Raw genomic sequence first — 17,332 nt, forward strand, 5'->3', positions numbered from 1 at the left:
TTTTTTAGGCCCTCCCTGCAAACCCCAGGGTAATAACCTGGGATAGCCATGTGTCCTAAGTGACTTGGAATGGCTATTTAAAAGGTTAATACAGTGAACCACTGTGGGAGAGAGGGAGCAGGGAAGAGAAAGTGATATCATTCCGCAAGAGCAAAACCTGGATGGCCTCTCCATGAGGGCGATTTCACTAATGGGAATTGTGGGAAGCCTAAAAATGAGGAGCTTGAGGGACTCTGGCCTATCATCTTGTTTGGGGGGGGCTATCTATTTAAAAAGTAAAAATGTTCACTGTCACCCAGTATATTTGCAACATTACCTGAGCTGAGGAATCTTGAATGTCCAGGAACTCGCTCCATCAGTTTGGAAACGTTTGCTAAGTTTGTGGATAAGGTTTAGTGGCTAGAGACCGAATCTTTCTGGGATCGTCTTAGTTCTAGGCATGACATTATACTGACTTGGGCAGTGATATCCTTTTTGCACGAACTCAGTTTCTTAAAGTAATTTCATGATTTGAGATGTGAATTATGTGATCTGAATTGTTTTTTATTCCTTCTATTTTAAATTTAGTTTCATTTTTCTCTTACGGATGAAATTAATAACAAATTGACTTTTCTTCTTTTAGAATGTAATGATTTAGATTTTCGGTAGACATTTGCTTTTTTTCCTCTACTGTTATAACATTTTGTGAAAAGTCATAATTGTAACATTTACATTTACTGTAACAAAATTAAAAAAAAAAGATCAATCTTACCTGGGTGATACCACATTCTAGGAGGGTTAAAGGTATAGTGATTTGGAGAACAGGAAATACCCAACTGAGCTCAAGTACAGGATGGAAAATATAAGGCCTATGACAATGCCTGACACAAGAGAAGAAATTATATGCTTTCTTAATAATAACAAATGTCCCAATGATTAAGCCTGTGTTTCCCTTTCTCATCAAAAGCTGTTATTATGGCGTGTGCACATGACACCCACACAACGTGAAGTGGCAGATAATGGAAGACAGAATATTGTGTTCTTTATTTTAAAAATCAGACTGCAACAGGAAGATCGGGTGTTAAAATGTCTCAGGGCAAAGAAACCTGGCGCCAGGCTGGAAAGTGTATGGATGAATGAGGGCCTGACCTCATGCTAGCTGTGAAAATGGCAGTGTGCTTTCAGCCTATGCACCCGGGGAATGCTCGGTGAGGGATGTGAGCGGTAAAAGGTCTGAATTGAACTTAGAGACAAGGTGTTGGATGTACTAGGAGAAAAGGCTAGGGAGACAGCAGGGTGCCTGATGACCATATTGGCAGGCGCGGTGCTGGTGCAGAGAGAGAGAGAGGGCATGGGGATTAGCACATCAGCAGACACAAACTCACAGGAATTGGAGGAAACAGCAGTCAACGTCATAGCATACGAGGAACAACTAGATACAAGTCAGCAAAGGTTTGACCCAATGAGGAAATGGAAAAAGGAAAGCATAATCCCAAGGGCTGAAGGGAAGGACATTTTAAGATGGCATAGGGGGTGGGGGTGGCCTGGAAGGATGACAAGACTTTGTATCGGTTGAGTGGGTGTTTATTAAGACACCTGACAGTACAACAATGTGGGAAGGGGGGGATATAGTCCTTTGCAGGGTTGGGGTCCGTACTCACAGTTGCACTGTCCAATCATGCAGTTAACTTCACTGCATGCAAGGTGTCAGGGGATCTGACACACTGAAGCAGCAAGAGCACCCAGGAGGCTGCCCTCAGCCTTGGTATTACGCTCTGTCAGGTGGGCCCTGTTGTAGTCTTAGGCTCCTTCTCAGGAGGAGCACCGGGTCTGAATTGCAGGCCAGGCTCATTCCGACTTCTCTCACTGCTGATCACACTCCAAATCTCGCGAGATCACGCTTTCATGTGATCTCTCTGGAAGGAGTGCCCACAAGGGGTGTGCCTAGGTTACCAAGACCAAATGCCTAAGGCAAGATATAGCAGTTAGGCTCTGACTGTCAGGTAAATGAATGACTGAAATGTGTCCCCCGATGTAGGGCCCCAGCGTTTGAGGAAATGTACTTATATGGAAAGGAAATTCTCTGAGGTGCATTTGTTGACCTCAATAGTGCAAGAGAGCCACAGAGGCCTCTCTAAAGAAGTGAAAGTTCACAAATGTGATTTAAGAGTAATATGCAGAACCGCCATATCGGCCTGCGACAAAACAGAACATTATCCATTTAGCCAAACAAGGAATCTCACAACACGCTGACCCATACAACATTATCTCATAACAGTGGGGTGTATCTGTGAGTTGTGGGGTGCAAAGTTTAGTTTTTTTGTGATGGTATAATTGTGCAAAGTTCCTGGCTTTGCTGCTGGGCGAAGTTAGAAAGTTTGTTTTGAAAATGACATTTCTTGCATATTCAATTTCCAGTCCCCACACACACATACGTGCAAAAATGAGTCCTACAAAATACAGTAGGGCTGAAGCACTGAGACGCATGACTCCCTACGCAAACTTTATTGCTTGTTAAAGCACATTAAGTGCACATAATAAATATATAAACATGTGTAACCACATTTGCGAGCATTATTAATGGATAAATATACATTTAGCGAAAAACAAAAGAAGCATAGCCGCATTAGCATAAGTTTGTTCACCAATCAAGCACATGACTTCGTCGGTAGTGGAAGTCCGTTTATGCGGACAACACGCACAACTTTGCAGTCAGACTAGCTACTGCTTCTACCTGATGACTGCCTTTGGCTGCTTTTCGTTTGGGAGATGGCCCACCGGAGCGCACATGTCAGCAAGGCGGAGCTGGCTGGTCCAACATGCTAGGCCTCCTGTTACATGCCATGTATGCTGGAGTGGAGTGGGAGGGAATACATCCATCTCAGTAAGGAAGGCATTCTGATGGAAAGTTGTCACCAAAATGGATGCGAAAACTGGCATTCATTGCACACCCAAATATACACATCATCGATAGAATGGTGTGTGGTGCTGGGTGCTAACCCTGTTCTAAACCTGTGCGTGCAGATGTGGAGGCCGTGAAACACAGGCTTGCAACAGAGTCAAAGCTGGTGGTAAGCAAGAGCAAGTTAATTGTCAAATCTGTGTCTCATTTAACTTTAACGTATTTTAAGAGATAAATTAGAAAAACGGAATCCGAACTCTAAACTGTATCTGTCTAAACTCTAAACAGTCTAAGCTCCAAAGACTCTTAAAGCTGCACTTTAAACTCTAAATATTCTGCACTCTAAACATTCTCAGCTCTAACCTAACTAAACTCTAATCTATTCTGTACTATATCCTAAATACTATATGCACATATTTCTTTTTCATAGATGGACAACGTTAGGGGAGCTGGGAAGTCACGGTGCCAAGAGTGGTGTCCACAGGAAGTGTACCCTACGGAGACCGAGAAGCCTGCAGTGACCCCCGTCCAAATGGCAACTGCCAGGTCCACTGCTGCTGACACAGCCTTCAGGGAGTGTTGGAGAGAATACATTGAATTTCTGGGACATTGACAAACAGTTCAACCATGCTGGGGCCATGATTGGGTGTTTTGAAGAGATGCTCAACAGTCCCCCATCTTGTGATTGCTGGGGTCGGAGGAGCTTGTTCCTTTTCAACATCATCAGGATTCCTATATTTTTAGATGACAGAGTTGCCTCTGATGATGGCTCCCTTAGCACTAAAAACATATTCAGAGTTGACGCTGGTTGTGGGGCACATTAGATATTTGATTGCCAGCCTGCTTAGTGTTGATCACAGCCCCATTTTGCTGCGCCATTAAGAAGAGGCTCGTCATATATGGCCAACCACTAATTGTCTGCACCATACTGTGCAAGCATTTCTTCTGCTCTCCACATTGATACCAACATTTGTTGTGTTACATGTGACTTGAATTCAAATTTGGCAATGCCTTTCCAAATTGGGTTGTATGTTTTTGACTTAACTTAGGAAGCTGTGCAGGAGATGAAGAAGGACGTGGACCTAGAATGCTGCACTCCGTGGTAACAGATGGAGGCGATAGTGGAGATGCTGGTGATTTCCACTGTCCTGGAGCGTAACAGCAGGGTGGGCCTTGGGGTGGTGCCACTGTGAATTTTCTGTTTGGAATTGGAAGAAAAGTGCATTTCTCCAGTTCTTGGTAATTTGCAAGCAAGAAAGACCAATCCCACGTATGCCACGGCATTCGTCCCAGTACATGTCTTGACAATCGAAATGTGCCATGTGAGTGTGAAATTGTGGCATATGTCTATGTTGACCCTGGCATCTGTCCCTCGGGGCTTGTGCATAATGCTTGCTAGAGCCAGACCTTCCAAATCCTCTTCTTCTATAAGTTCCCGTGCCATGGTCTGGATATGTTCTTTGAGTAAATGATCCAGAGTTATAGTTGTTTTTTCATTGCTCACAGCTTCAGTAGCCCTATTCAAATTGAGCTAGAAGCTGGATGAGCCGTCTCACTAGACGCCACTGCCAGACTTCCTTCCCTGGTAAATGTGATCTATCCTGCTCTTCCCACAATGTTCTAAACAATTGTAAGTTCTTCTCTCACATCTTCCTTTTGAATTTAGCAAAGTGCTCGGACATGTTCTGGGAAGGAATAGCACTATATACTTGGTTAAGTAGATTGCACACACAATGTTGCTATCATTGACACTAACATCAAACCCAGCAGTCATTCCTTTTGATTTAAGGCATGCAAAAACCATGTCTTTGAATACTGGCAGAATGTTTGGTGCTGTATTTGCTTCCTCCCTGGCAAGTATTAAGAAAGTTGTTTGCTGGTGAAGTTTTGAGGCGTGGCAGATGAGATAGTCGGGCTTAAGCAGCCGTAGGTTCGTTGCTTAATAGATGCCCAACGTGATGCTCATATATTGTGTGTTGCCTGTCCGTTAGTCCACATGTCAGTTGTCACATGAAGGGTGTACATGATAGACATCATCAGTGCTCTTCCGATAGTTGCTTAAAGTGTTTTTTGAAGATCGGGCATTACAACTTTTGAAACATATGTGTTGCTGGGTACATGGTATTTTGGACAAATGGCTTCCACAAACTCTTCAGTGTACACCAATGAATATGGCAGGAATGTAGCTGCCAACATTTTGGCAAACTTGCAATTGTAAAAATCCACCAAGGGATGGTTTCTTTAAGAGTACTAGATATGGAAAGTGTTCTTCCAGACTTGCTAGCAGGAGTGGCTGGCTCACTAATTGATGACAACGAATAAGCAGGGAAGATATTGCTGTGTTTACTGGGGGGCTTTATGCCAAGCTCACATACTGATGTGTTCTGACAGCTTCTTCACCATCTTCATCTTCTAACTTAGCCCTTAGAACTGACCCTTCAGAAGAGTTTTAAAAAAAATGTTTTATTTGTTTAGTTGTCAGACACAATTGTTCAAATATTATACAGAAATTACAAAAATTAAATACAATACAATTCAGAAGAATTTACAACAGCCACCCACCCCCATTTTGATCTTCTGATGAGCATGCAATCTAATGCATGATTGTTTTTCAATTGACTCCACTGTCCCCCAGTGCCATAATGTTAGACTGGTTTCCCATCATGCATATGTTTGAGTGACTTCAATGCGGTTATTGTCCTTTGCAGTAGTGAAAGAATCCCGGGCCCTTGATGTGGATGTTTTCCCACTGGCAAAGTCAGTAACGAAACCTCTTATTTTCATGGTTGTGCTTGCAGATCTGGTTGTGAACAAGAACCCCCGGCACTAGGGTGGCTGTCACTCTGCTTCCAGTCATGCATGGACTACTTGCCCTTCGCAAGCTCAGTTTATTTTTCTTTGGCAAAATGGCACTGATGGATGGTATAATTGCTGCATCCTCTATGCTTTGCTTCTGTTGCTTCTCAGTCATACTCCCACTCACAGTACCAGCATCAGCACTCGCTGTTATCATCAACACTAGAGAGAGTTAGTGACTCTTGCATCTTGCTGTTACCGGGACAGTAGGGGTCTAGAGTGGGTCCGCGTCATCATCACTATCATCATTGCTTGAATGCAGCAATGGTGAGCAATGGCTGCCTGTGAACCTGGGGTCATTTTCAACACCATTACCACCTCCTTCTGGAGGACTTGCCTTGTTTACAATCCCAGCCAAAACCTCCTGTTTTGTTGCCAGTGCTTGTCACTCCTCTTGTGACTGTACCTCGCCACCGAAGACTTTCTCAGGCACTACAGCACCAGACATCTTCTTTTCCCTGTGATTCAAATCCGATGATGCCTTGGGCTCAGAGTCAACAGCACTTCCTTGTCGACAACGATTTCTCATTACTGGTGGATGCACCAAGTACACCATACCTTGGCTGCTGCAGATTTCTGAAGAATTGTGATTGCTTTATCCCAGACTAAGCAACACCTATGCGTTTCTTGGAGGAGGTGGGCACTTTCTTGTTTTCTCCAGATTGCATCTTTGGAGAAACCTTGCTGATGGTATGGTCTCTCAGAGTATCTCATCTATTGATTGATTGATTACTTGGTCTACCTGCATGCACTTGTTTGAATTTGCAGTACTGAGGCACCTGCTTCCTTTTAACACTGCTAATCGTCTGTTAACCACTCTTGTCTTCTCTAAACTGGTCTACTGTGCCAGCCTCCTCTTTGGTCTCCCCAACTATGCTTTCTGTCCTCTCGACAACATCCTTGAACTTCACAACCAGTCACTCAAAACTCACCCCATAGTAAGAAGCTCACTGCCTGGTGTCAAATCTGTTTTCTTATCTGTTATCAACTGTACGTTCTTTTGTGAACAGAAGAGCATTGTTCCTTCTCTTATATTTTAGATTAGTGAGTCCAGATTCTTTTAAGACGCAGGCATAATAAGCCTGCTTGGATAAATGTGAGGAAGGCTCATTGTAAGAGATATGCATTGACTATTTGCAGAAGAGTCAGGGACACCTGGCCCGGTATTGATTTGAAGGTGATAGTGGGTCTGACACTCATGTGACCTCCATTTTCAGCATGTGGAGTATGGGAAAGTGTCACCCTCCCTCCCGCTTTTCCCTCAGTCAACATAACACTATGTTGGCACCCTTTATCTTCTGCTTCCGCCATCAGTGTCCTATCAGTGATGAAGGGCTCTATCAGTGTAACTGTCCTCCCAGTAGAGTCCTATAACAGTGACAAGACACTACTAGAATCCTAAATCACAGTGTGTTCTCGTGGGGAAGTCTCAAAGTGCTGGAGTCCCATGACACTGTCAGAGCACCAGTACGGGGAGCCCTCACTGCCAGAGTCCTAATGCAGTGCCACTGTACTTCTGGTGGATGCCCACAATGCTATAGCTGTATTAAAATGACAACAGGGCTTAATTCGTGGGGGCACTTATTTCTGGTGCCCAGCACTTGTCTCAGATTCACTTTAATGATGCAGTGGTGATAGCCAGTGCATCCATCAACCACAATGAGCAGTTATGAGCTGTATGTAACCTAAAATATGTCGACACTGTGGGTAGCAGCTGTGGGCGGTGGCAGCAGTGGTGGGGAACTGCCCACCTGCAGTGTCCAATGAGTGCACAAAAATATTTGGGCCCAGGCACTTATTTATTTACAAATTAGGCACTGAATGACAGTGTACCTATAAAGAAATAATCCCACTCCTCGGGTGTCCTGTAGTCTTGACAGGGCACTGCTTAAGGAATAACATATGCTAGAGCAGTATAGCACTGAAGTGATACTTCCAGGTTAATTTCAAACCACCGGAACCCTACCTCATGAACAATATACTGCTGGGGTCCTGAAGCACTGACAATGTTCTTCTGGGGGTAGGGAACCCACACGACTAGAGTCCTATAGCACTGCCAAGGCATCATGGGAGTAATCCCTCACTGGTAGGGTCCTGTATCCATAATGGAGGTCTGCTGCAGGGTCTCACAATTCTAGAGTCCTGCATAGTATGCAGGGTAATAACGGGGCCCTAGTATGCTCACATGGCACGTCTGGATGAATCTAAAAGTGCTGGCCCCGGAAGCTATTTCAAGGCAAGTCATACACACACCATGCCATTTCCTATGGATCTAAGAGGGCACGGCTGATGGATGCTGTGACAGCTGCAGTGTAATAGCACTGACAGAGGCACACGTTCACAGGTTTACAGTCCAATAGCAGCAGTAGTTCTCTGCTAGGGTTCAGTAGCACAGAAATGTTTTCACTTTTCCACTGGAGGCAACTCACACTGTTATGTGCACTGCTGGATGAAGCCAACCCTTCTGAGCCCTTGTAGACTGACAGGGCACAACTGGAGGAAGCTTACATTACTCGAATCCTACAGCACTGATATGGCACTTCCAGAGGAAGTACTGGGACCCTCACTAACCAGCAGTACATTTCTGGAGGTCTTTATGAGTGACCGTGTGCTTCTGAAAGAAGCACACTTTATAAGAGTTCTAGAAGACATAATACACTGAGAGATCATCCTCCTCGGCCTCCTGGATGAAGCTCAAACTGCTCTGGGTCTACAGCCATAAGAGAACACTGCTTCAGGAGATTCACATTGAGTAATGCTGGGTTCCTGTGCAAGCGGCAGGGCAGCAATGGCTGAAGCTCACACAGCGTTGCTCTTTATACCCGAGGAGGCACTACTAGAAGTAGTTGACGCACCTTAAGCCATATCCAGGTGACAAGGCACAGCTAGGGCTTCATCACTGCCAATGCATTTCTTTAGGATAGCCCCCAATGCTAGTGCTTGAAAGCATTGACAGTGTACTGCTAAACAAAGCTCACACTGCTGGAGGCTTATAGAACAGACAGCACTGCCTGAACAGGCTCACACAGCTAGGGTCCTAGAGAATATGAAAACAGTTGGGGCTCTATAGCACTGGTAGTGTATTTCTGTAGGAATGTTCATTCTTCTAGATGCCTATATCATTGACAGTGAACTTGAGATTTTTCATTGAATTTCATAGGTTTCTATTAGTTCAACTTAACCATAACGTCCCTTTAACAACGTTTTTCAGTGAATATATATATATATTCAATGGAAAAACGGTCTAAATGGGACGTTACGGTTACAGGTAAAAGGAAAAAACTCAGAGATTCGCCAGTTCTGATAAGGAAAGCACCCATAACTCACACCACTGCTAAGACCAACACCCAGGACATCAAAGTTGACATCACAAATGTCATTGATTACATCACTTATGACATCACATATGCAATTAATTGTGATGACAAGTCTCTAGAAGGGGGTGTGTTTATAATGTTGTTAACAAGATATCAGGAATGATTGGGGAACCTATTCTGAACTACTTAATGGGCCTCATTATAAGTATGGCGTTAAGGCAACAAGGGTGCTGGTAACGCTACCTGCACCGTTGCTACCGTACCGCCATACTCCGAGCTGTGCTCGCGGGTGCCTGTCAGCCCACCAGGTCTGACCTGGGGGGCAGAGCGGCACCCGCAAGCATAGCAAGTCGAATGCACCGCCACCATTGTTAACGGTGCCGGTGCATCCGACGTCCCCATTCCCATTGAGCCCTATGGGTCTCAAATGGGAATGGGGATGTACCGGTCCCGGCACCCGCGAAAGGGCAATTACTGGGTCCGACTGGTCCAGAATAGCCCGGTAATTTCCCATTCGCGGGTGCTGGACCCGGATGCGAGTTTGCAGGTAGCCTTGCCGGTTTTACCGACAAGGCTACCTCCAAACTCGTAATGAGGCCCAATGTATTAAAGAATATACTCATCTAAACAAAACATTATACAAAACATTATATTGGAGTGTTGTTGTTATTACAGGAACCTAATCACACACACACATAGGCAATGGCTGCAGCATGCACCAAGTGCAATATTTCTAATCTGGTAATTTTGGATAGTAAAATAATGAATGGTACCTTATCAGCGTTTTCAGTAATGTTAAATATGGAATAAATAGCTAATAATTCAAGACGTACAACATACTTGTGTTAGTACAAACAATACATATGAAAACCCACAAAGCATACAAATCACAGACACATATAGGGAAACTAAAGTAAGGAATAAAGAAACAACATCACAAGAAAATGTCAATAACATTAAAGTTCATCATCATGTATATAAATGATTTGTGTGTTTGAGGCCTGGTTATTTACCCATATATGTGCACCATGAACTGAGACCAAACCCTAAGGAAAGTACTTTAAGAACATACAAGATGGGTAATGTCAAGATATATAATACATTTTCAATTTTTATATTCTGACTGTCAGTGAATAAAAGCGCCTAACATAGCTATGTCAATGAGCAAAAACAAGTGTTCCAGATATGTGATGTAATCAGTGATGGCATCTATGACATTTGTGATGTCATCTTTGATGTCCTGGGTGTTAGTCTTAGCAGTGCACGCTGGTGGCTCGAGTTATGGTTGCTTAGCTTACCATAACTGGTGAATTTCTGACGATTTTCAGTGTAACTTGTAACCATAATGTGCCTTTAATGTTTTTTTCATTGAATTTCATAGGTTTTGATTAGTGCAACTTAACCATAACGTCCCTTTAACAGAGTTTTTTCAGTGAATTTCATGGGTTTTTACCAGCGCATGCTAACTTCCTATAACTTACCAATATCATACTTAGCCCGATATAGCAAAATTGTTTTACAATATACAATGTTTCACCTTAAAACTCTGCCTTTTCCCACCTTTTAGCATCATTTCGAACACTTGTATACACTTTTTGCAACTTTTTCCACTGTTTTTGCATCCATCAACGTTTGCAAACGTCTAACCTCATTGCAGACTTTTCCAGACTGTGTCACACGACCAGCCGCACGTGCGCGCGGCATGATGACGTGTTCATGAACGTGTCCGCACTTTGTGATCGGGTCTGTGCTTCGCAGACAGTTCCAAACTGCACTTTCTACTGATCTAGCAACTCCAAGCTCACAATTTACCCTTGCACAGCTCCTACATCTATTCTTACTCCTTATCCACTAACAATCTAGCACACAGCACATACCTAGAAGAATATGAGCAAAACTGCTATTTATCGTAACAATGGCATCATCTACTGCCATCCCTCCTCCCCAACAGCCACCATCACCACTACCAGCTCTAGGACACCACAACAAAAAAAGCAGCACTTCCAAAGATAAATTAGAGGACGAAGAAAAGGAGGTAGAAGAAGTGCCTACCTCTAGCACCAAGAGACAATCATGGGTTTGGCAGTTCTTTACCACTGTTGGGAATGTACCAAAGGCTAAAGCTACAAAAGTGAAATGCACTGAGTGCAACGTTATAATTAGTCGCTGTCTGCCTGGACAATACTCGTATGGGACCACATCCTTGCACCACCAGACACAATCCAACCACCACAATTCTCCGAGAAAGGCTGTTCCTTTCTTAGCAAGTTGTAGCCTGTCTTCTTCCACTTCATCTTCATCAACCAGTACTATAACCACACAGCCTAGTTGTGTGGGACACAAAATTGCACCAGCTACTTTGCAAGCAACAAAAGAGGCTGTTGATCCGACAACAGTCCTCTGTACATACTGCAATACACCACTCTGCAGCGGGGAGCAATTTTGAAGTGCTTTTGAAGCTGTAATCAAAGAGCATGAAGCACGCTGCCCACTACCTTAGATGTAACACACATGCAACATCTTCTCCTCTCCACCTGCCCCTCCCTATTAATGCTTGGTGCCTATTCCCTCATTCCCGCCCCACCTTACATTGTCAACTTTCCTGAAGAAATAAAAGAAAATTTCCAGTAGCATCCACCTCTCACAGTTAAAAAATAGAACTAAAAAAGTAATCTTATAGAATTCATCTACTGTGCATGTTCAATAAAGTAGAAAAACTCAATAAGATGCTATCAGCCGAACTTCAAAGAGCCCCATGGCACTGATTACTGTCACCCGCCCCTAACGCTAACATCAATATACTTCAATGACGTTAGTGGGCAGCGTAGTCAAACATACACGGTCATCACCAGCGTCATAAAGTTATGTTAGACAGAACAAGGAACTTAAATACAAACATCCACAACAAATGTAAAATGTTGGTCTTTTTTACAGAAATGATAGAAACATTTGATTTTGAAGAAAACAGGAATATTGGGGACCGTAAGAAATGCTTTTAATTTTGACACAACAATGAAAACATTCACTTAAGTCCACTAAAAGTTTGTTAACTTTTTCTAACACAGTTCATAGCTACCGAACGGCACAGCATTCAGATTTTCACTGAAACTCACAACTGTAATCTTCTACTGCCAAATCCGATCATCAATCTATTAATGCAAGTCTTTGTGCGTTCTCCACCAAAAATTATTTTCCATAACCGACAAATTATCTGTGCACATACCACTCCATTACGCAGGACATATTACTGCTTTGAAATTTAAATAAATGCAATATTTTCACATCCGCACTTTTCTAAAACATATATGAGACCATGTTGCTTCTTTTTACTGCAATGGCTAAAAAGACGAATGGTTGTCTGGCGATCAACCCACACAATATTTATAAGCAGAGGTCGAAGTGGGCGGGAGAGGTCAGGAGAGGTGTGCCTTAAGTTTCACAGTTCCTATACTTTTATTTTAAAAAGAAACCGTTCTGTAATGGTTTAGATTTAAAATAAAAGTGTAGGAAGAAGTTCAAGCTTGCACTTCAGCGCACTTCGCTGAACATTCCTTTAAAGAGCAGGTGTGTTTGTTTGGGGGTTTGGATTGCGCATGGGAGGAGGCGTGGTGATGGGGTTTGTGGAGAGCGGGGCGGGCCAGCGAAGAACAAAGTTCCACTAATTCTTTTAGTACACTTCGACCACTGTTTATAAGAGAGCCGTTGTTGATAATCATTGTCCAAACACTGTTGAAAAAGCCGTAAGCCGATAGACTGAACACATGACACGCACATAGCGGGAGTATATAACTATTTAAATAAATAATTAAAAAAAACATATTTCATTAAGCACTTTACAATTCAATATACAAATACATTCATATTTTGGCTATAAATTATATGTTCTCGTAATGTGTTGGATGTCTTATATTTGCGGCAAATTCAACATTCATGCGTCACAGCATTGATCATATGGCATACAATACACTTTACATAGCTGTCACGTAAAATGTAGTTTACATACAGTTTTGAGAATCCATCTTTCCAATGTTGTACAGGATGAACCGCTTCACAACACAGTTTTCTGAAATAGAAACTTTACTTTCCGATGTCTGCTTTTAATACAGTGAATCTTATCATTTCTTTGCGTATTGTCGACACATTTACTCGCACAAATTCTTAGTCCACTGTTTTGAAGGACACGTAACAATACCACCCTTCATATAGCGTTCACAGCATGTGCAAGTCAGTTTCATTTCTGGAAACACATGCCATATCAATTACCACTATTACTTGCAAAAAGTGTACTGTAAAAACAACCAAATATTTTAAGTAAACAACATATCATTATATTTACTTCCTTTTTACCGGTATCAACATGCTTTTTTACAATACAATTACATTTTTTTTCTCAAAAATAGCCTTACCCACGGTGCACACAGGCACATATTTCCCTATATGTCAATAGTAATGTTCCACCTGCTCTGAGATAAATGAAGCATTTCCGTAGCACACAGTTGTAGCAGCAACATCGAATATATTGTGAAGAAAAGTAGCTTGTCAGAAAGAGCTGCAGATAGTGTGTTTCCATGGGCTGAACAGCCTTTTCGATAATACAAGGCTCTTCAATTTCATCCTTAAAACAACCATCAAGGATGCCTACAAAGTACCATTCCTCTACACACGTTCCACTTCTAGGTAAAAGTAAGAGGAGGACTATTACAAGTGCCAGCACCACGAAATAAGGGCACCATATGTAGCTAGAAGGTGCAGGAACATAAGCCGGGGCTGTGGGGTCCCATAAGGCGAGTACAGCAGCGCTGAAGCTGTACAACTTTAGTATAGCACAAAGTACAGAACACCAACAGTGGTTGTTATGCACCCTTTTCCCACCTAAGTTCCCTTTTACTTGTCCCCCCCTTTCCCTTTAGCCACACTACAAAAAGGGGACCACAGGGGGAACCAAAAGGCAAGTTAGGATCTCACACCATGGTGCCGAAAAGACCCAGGTGTTAGTCTGCATGACAAGAAAGGAAGGGAAGGAAGTGCGGCATAGGAGGATGGGGGTAACACACGCATATGCAAAATGTATGGCACCAGCCGGCCAGCAAGGCCATCGAGGCCACCACCAAACCACGAAAAGCGAACAAAAGGAGCCCAGCCAGCAAAGCTCTCCAATTCCGCCTCACTCCTAGCTGAGCACAAAATGAGCCGTTTTGCAAAAGCAGAAGACTTCTACTTTTCCACCCAACCCGGAAAAATAATTTAAAAAATGAAAGATGGACACAGAAAAGAATGACAGTACAACAAGCATTGTGGGAAACGAAGGGGGCACAGACCATGGGGACACCCACTGGCCATCATGCCCAAAAGGACTTTTTTCATGTTTTTTATGCAAAATGTTATAAATACAATTTTATTATGATATATGTAATTGTGCAGTAAAATCCACTGCTTTTTATTGCCAAGACTGCCTACAATGTGTCAGTAGTCTTTGGACAAAGAACCCAACAAAGTTGGAAGCAATGTGTAATAACACAAAAGGCTCTGAGTAAGTGCTGCCAAGGCAGCGCAGCTCTGGGTAGTGCATGGAGAACAAGGGACTGTAGGGTTACACTTACAGCCCCGAAGTGCGTGGTAGGCCCGCAGGCAGTGCAAGGGTGACTGATCAAGAAAGAGCCTGGTACCAAGTGAGACTCTGAGGGTTGCTAAGCAACCAGTCGGTACAGCAAAGAGGTAGGTCAAGTAGGTCAGCTGGGGAGGGAGAGAGAGAAAGCAGAGGAGAAGAGGAAAGTTTTGAGCAGCTTCTGGAACTTCAGGCCTGAATGCCCTGGTCTTCCGGTTTGATCAGGAGTACTTTATGGTCGATGGCATTCAAAGCTGCTGATAAATCAAACAGAATCCTGGTCTTTGCCCCAGCACCATGAAACTATCTCAGCTGCTACAGGATGGCTTTTGTCACTAATTCTGTGCTGCAAGCACATCTAAATCCTACCTAGGCAAGATCTAGGAAAAAGGATGAATTCCTCCACAAATGTCTGTAAGGGATTTACCACCATTCGTTCTGTTGTTCTGTGAGGTACATACGGTAGGGGATTGGTCTATGGTTTACTGGATCTGTTGGGTCCAAATAGGCCCTTTTAAAAAGGGATTCTAGTCATGTCTTGTTTCCAAACCAATGGAAATACTCCTAAATTTAGAGAGGAATTAACAGATGAATCTCACCAGCAAGTAGAGAAAAACATTTTATTTCCCACTTTAGGCAACTTCTTATCCAATCACCGCTCTCCGGGTTTGGACCTCAAACTGTTCACAATGAAACTGATTTTCTCCACTGAAGGCAAGTTCTTGTTCAAACAACACACTGTTTAAAATGCCTGCATGTCATGGTAACAACTATTACTCTTGCAGAAAGCAAAACCCTTCCTAATTCCCCCTGACTCCAGCACAGCCTACAATCACTAGAACTGTTACATATCGATGAGAAGAAATGCTCTTCTCTGAGTTGTTCAACTTTAGTATTTGACCCCACTCAAGGGAGTACATCATACTGCTGCAAGAATTACAATGGGCCTCAGAAAATTCAAGCATAGCCTTCTACGGTCACAAAGTTGCGTTGGTTGTCAATATCATCTTGAAACGTCTTCAAGTCAACCAGAATTCAATTCAAAGCACTCTTGATCTAAGTACCATCTTAGCTACCTAAAAGGCTAGACAATTCCTAGATCAAGAAAAGTCTAGAAGTCACACCATTGTGAGATGGAAAACAAACAAATTCCTGTAGGAGAAAACCAGAATCGGACTGTTGCCTGCTAAGTGGTGTCACTGTAGAAAACCACCCCACCAGACATCCGTACGACATCCATACGTCCCCATTGCTCCCACATTCAAGAAAGTACTTACATCTCTACTGTTCAAAGAGCTCCTCACCTAAGTGCTGTAATCACACAAGCACAAAAACAAATCCCAAAGTTGCCCTTGGAAAACCATGTGCTCTCGCCCTGCTCAGTTAGAGCTGCACATGTTACCTCATATCTTCACAAGTTAATACATAATTCTTAATGTCTAAAATGCATACTTTAACAATGTAATCTGAATCTTTTTATTTTAACTGTTTTATTGAGTGAAGCAGTGTTTATACACAAGCCTATTTTGGCCAATGCATTTCGGACAGTCTGTCTTCAGGGCTAGGCCCTTTGCTTGGTAAACCAGAAATAAATGTAAAAAGGGAATAAAAACACAAAATATGATTGTTAGATAATTGTGAAAACTTCATAATCCAAACAATAATTTAACATGATGATGCTTCTCTGATACCTGTGTGTATCACAACCCAACAGTCAACTATGAAGAGAAAACAAGGGAAACAAATGTTTACCAAATGTAAATAACCTAAAAAAACATTTAACTGATCTTCCTATATATCACCTGTGCCTCACGTGCTCTGGCATGAAGCCAGTGTATGAATAGCTGTCTTCCTGCAAGACATAAGAAACGAGACTGTTTACTATTTTCGTGATTAATTAGCAGTCACCCGCAATTCAGGGGGTTCCTCCCTCCCCCCAAGCAAGGTGGCGTGCACCCAAAGCCCTTTTACAGATTTAACTTTAGTGAGGCCTCCCACTTGTCTTGCACCACCCCAACAAACACCCTCTATCGCTCTAATGAGCTAGGAACCAGATCAGCGTACAGTAAGAATATATGTGTATTTATTTAAGGTTTGACAAAACGGAATATAAACCAACATCAACTACCAATGCTGTGGCAACACCCAATATCACAACTCCCAATTACTTTCCATTGTTAAAACAACACAGGTACAATTTACATCAGATTTAATTGCAAATTAACCAATAGAAAACCTTCAAAATACAATGGAAAAATCAATGGAAAAGGCACAATTTACATCAGATTTAATTGCAAATTAACCAATAGAAAACCTTCAGAATACAATGGAAAAATCGTATTGCAACACACATTAAAATGAAAGGCAGTGCTTTGGGATTCTGGCTTGGGAAGAAAGAGAATCAATGGCACATTTCTTTTTGCGGCTTCGTCCCTTTAGGGTATAGAGCTGTCTATGACATCAGCCTGACACATACACAATCCACCCTTTCTAACTTCAGGTAGGCACACAAGGTTGTTAAAAAAATATACATATTTTAATATCTATCACATTTCATAAAAACAATCATAAAAAAGATCATACATCTGTAAAAATGGTTCACAAACGAGTATTGTGTTTGTCTCTACTAAACACCATTTCAATGCAATCAGTATGTATTCTAACACATCATGC

The sequence above is a fragment of the Ambystoma mexicanum genome, chromosome 7q (assembly GCF_040938575.1).
Source record: "Ambystoma mexicanum isolate Mex_15411 chromosome 7q, UKY_AmexF1_1, whole genome shotgun sequence".
Lineage (NCBI taxonomy): Eukaryota > Metazoa > Chordata > Amphibia > Caudata > Ambystomatidae > Ambystoma > Ambystoma mexicanum.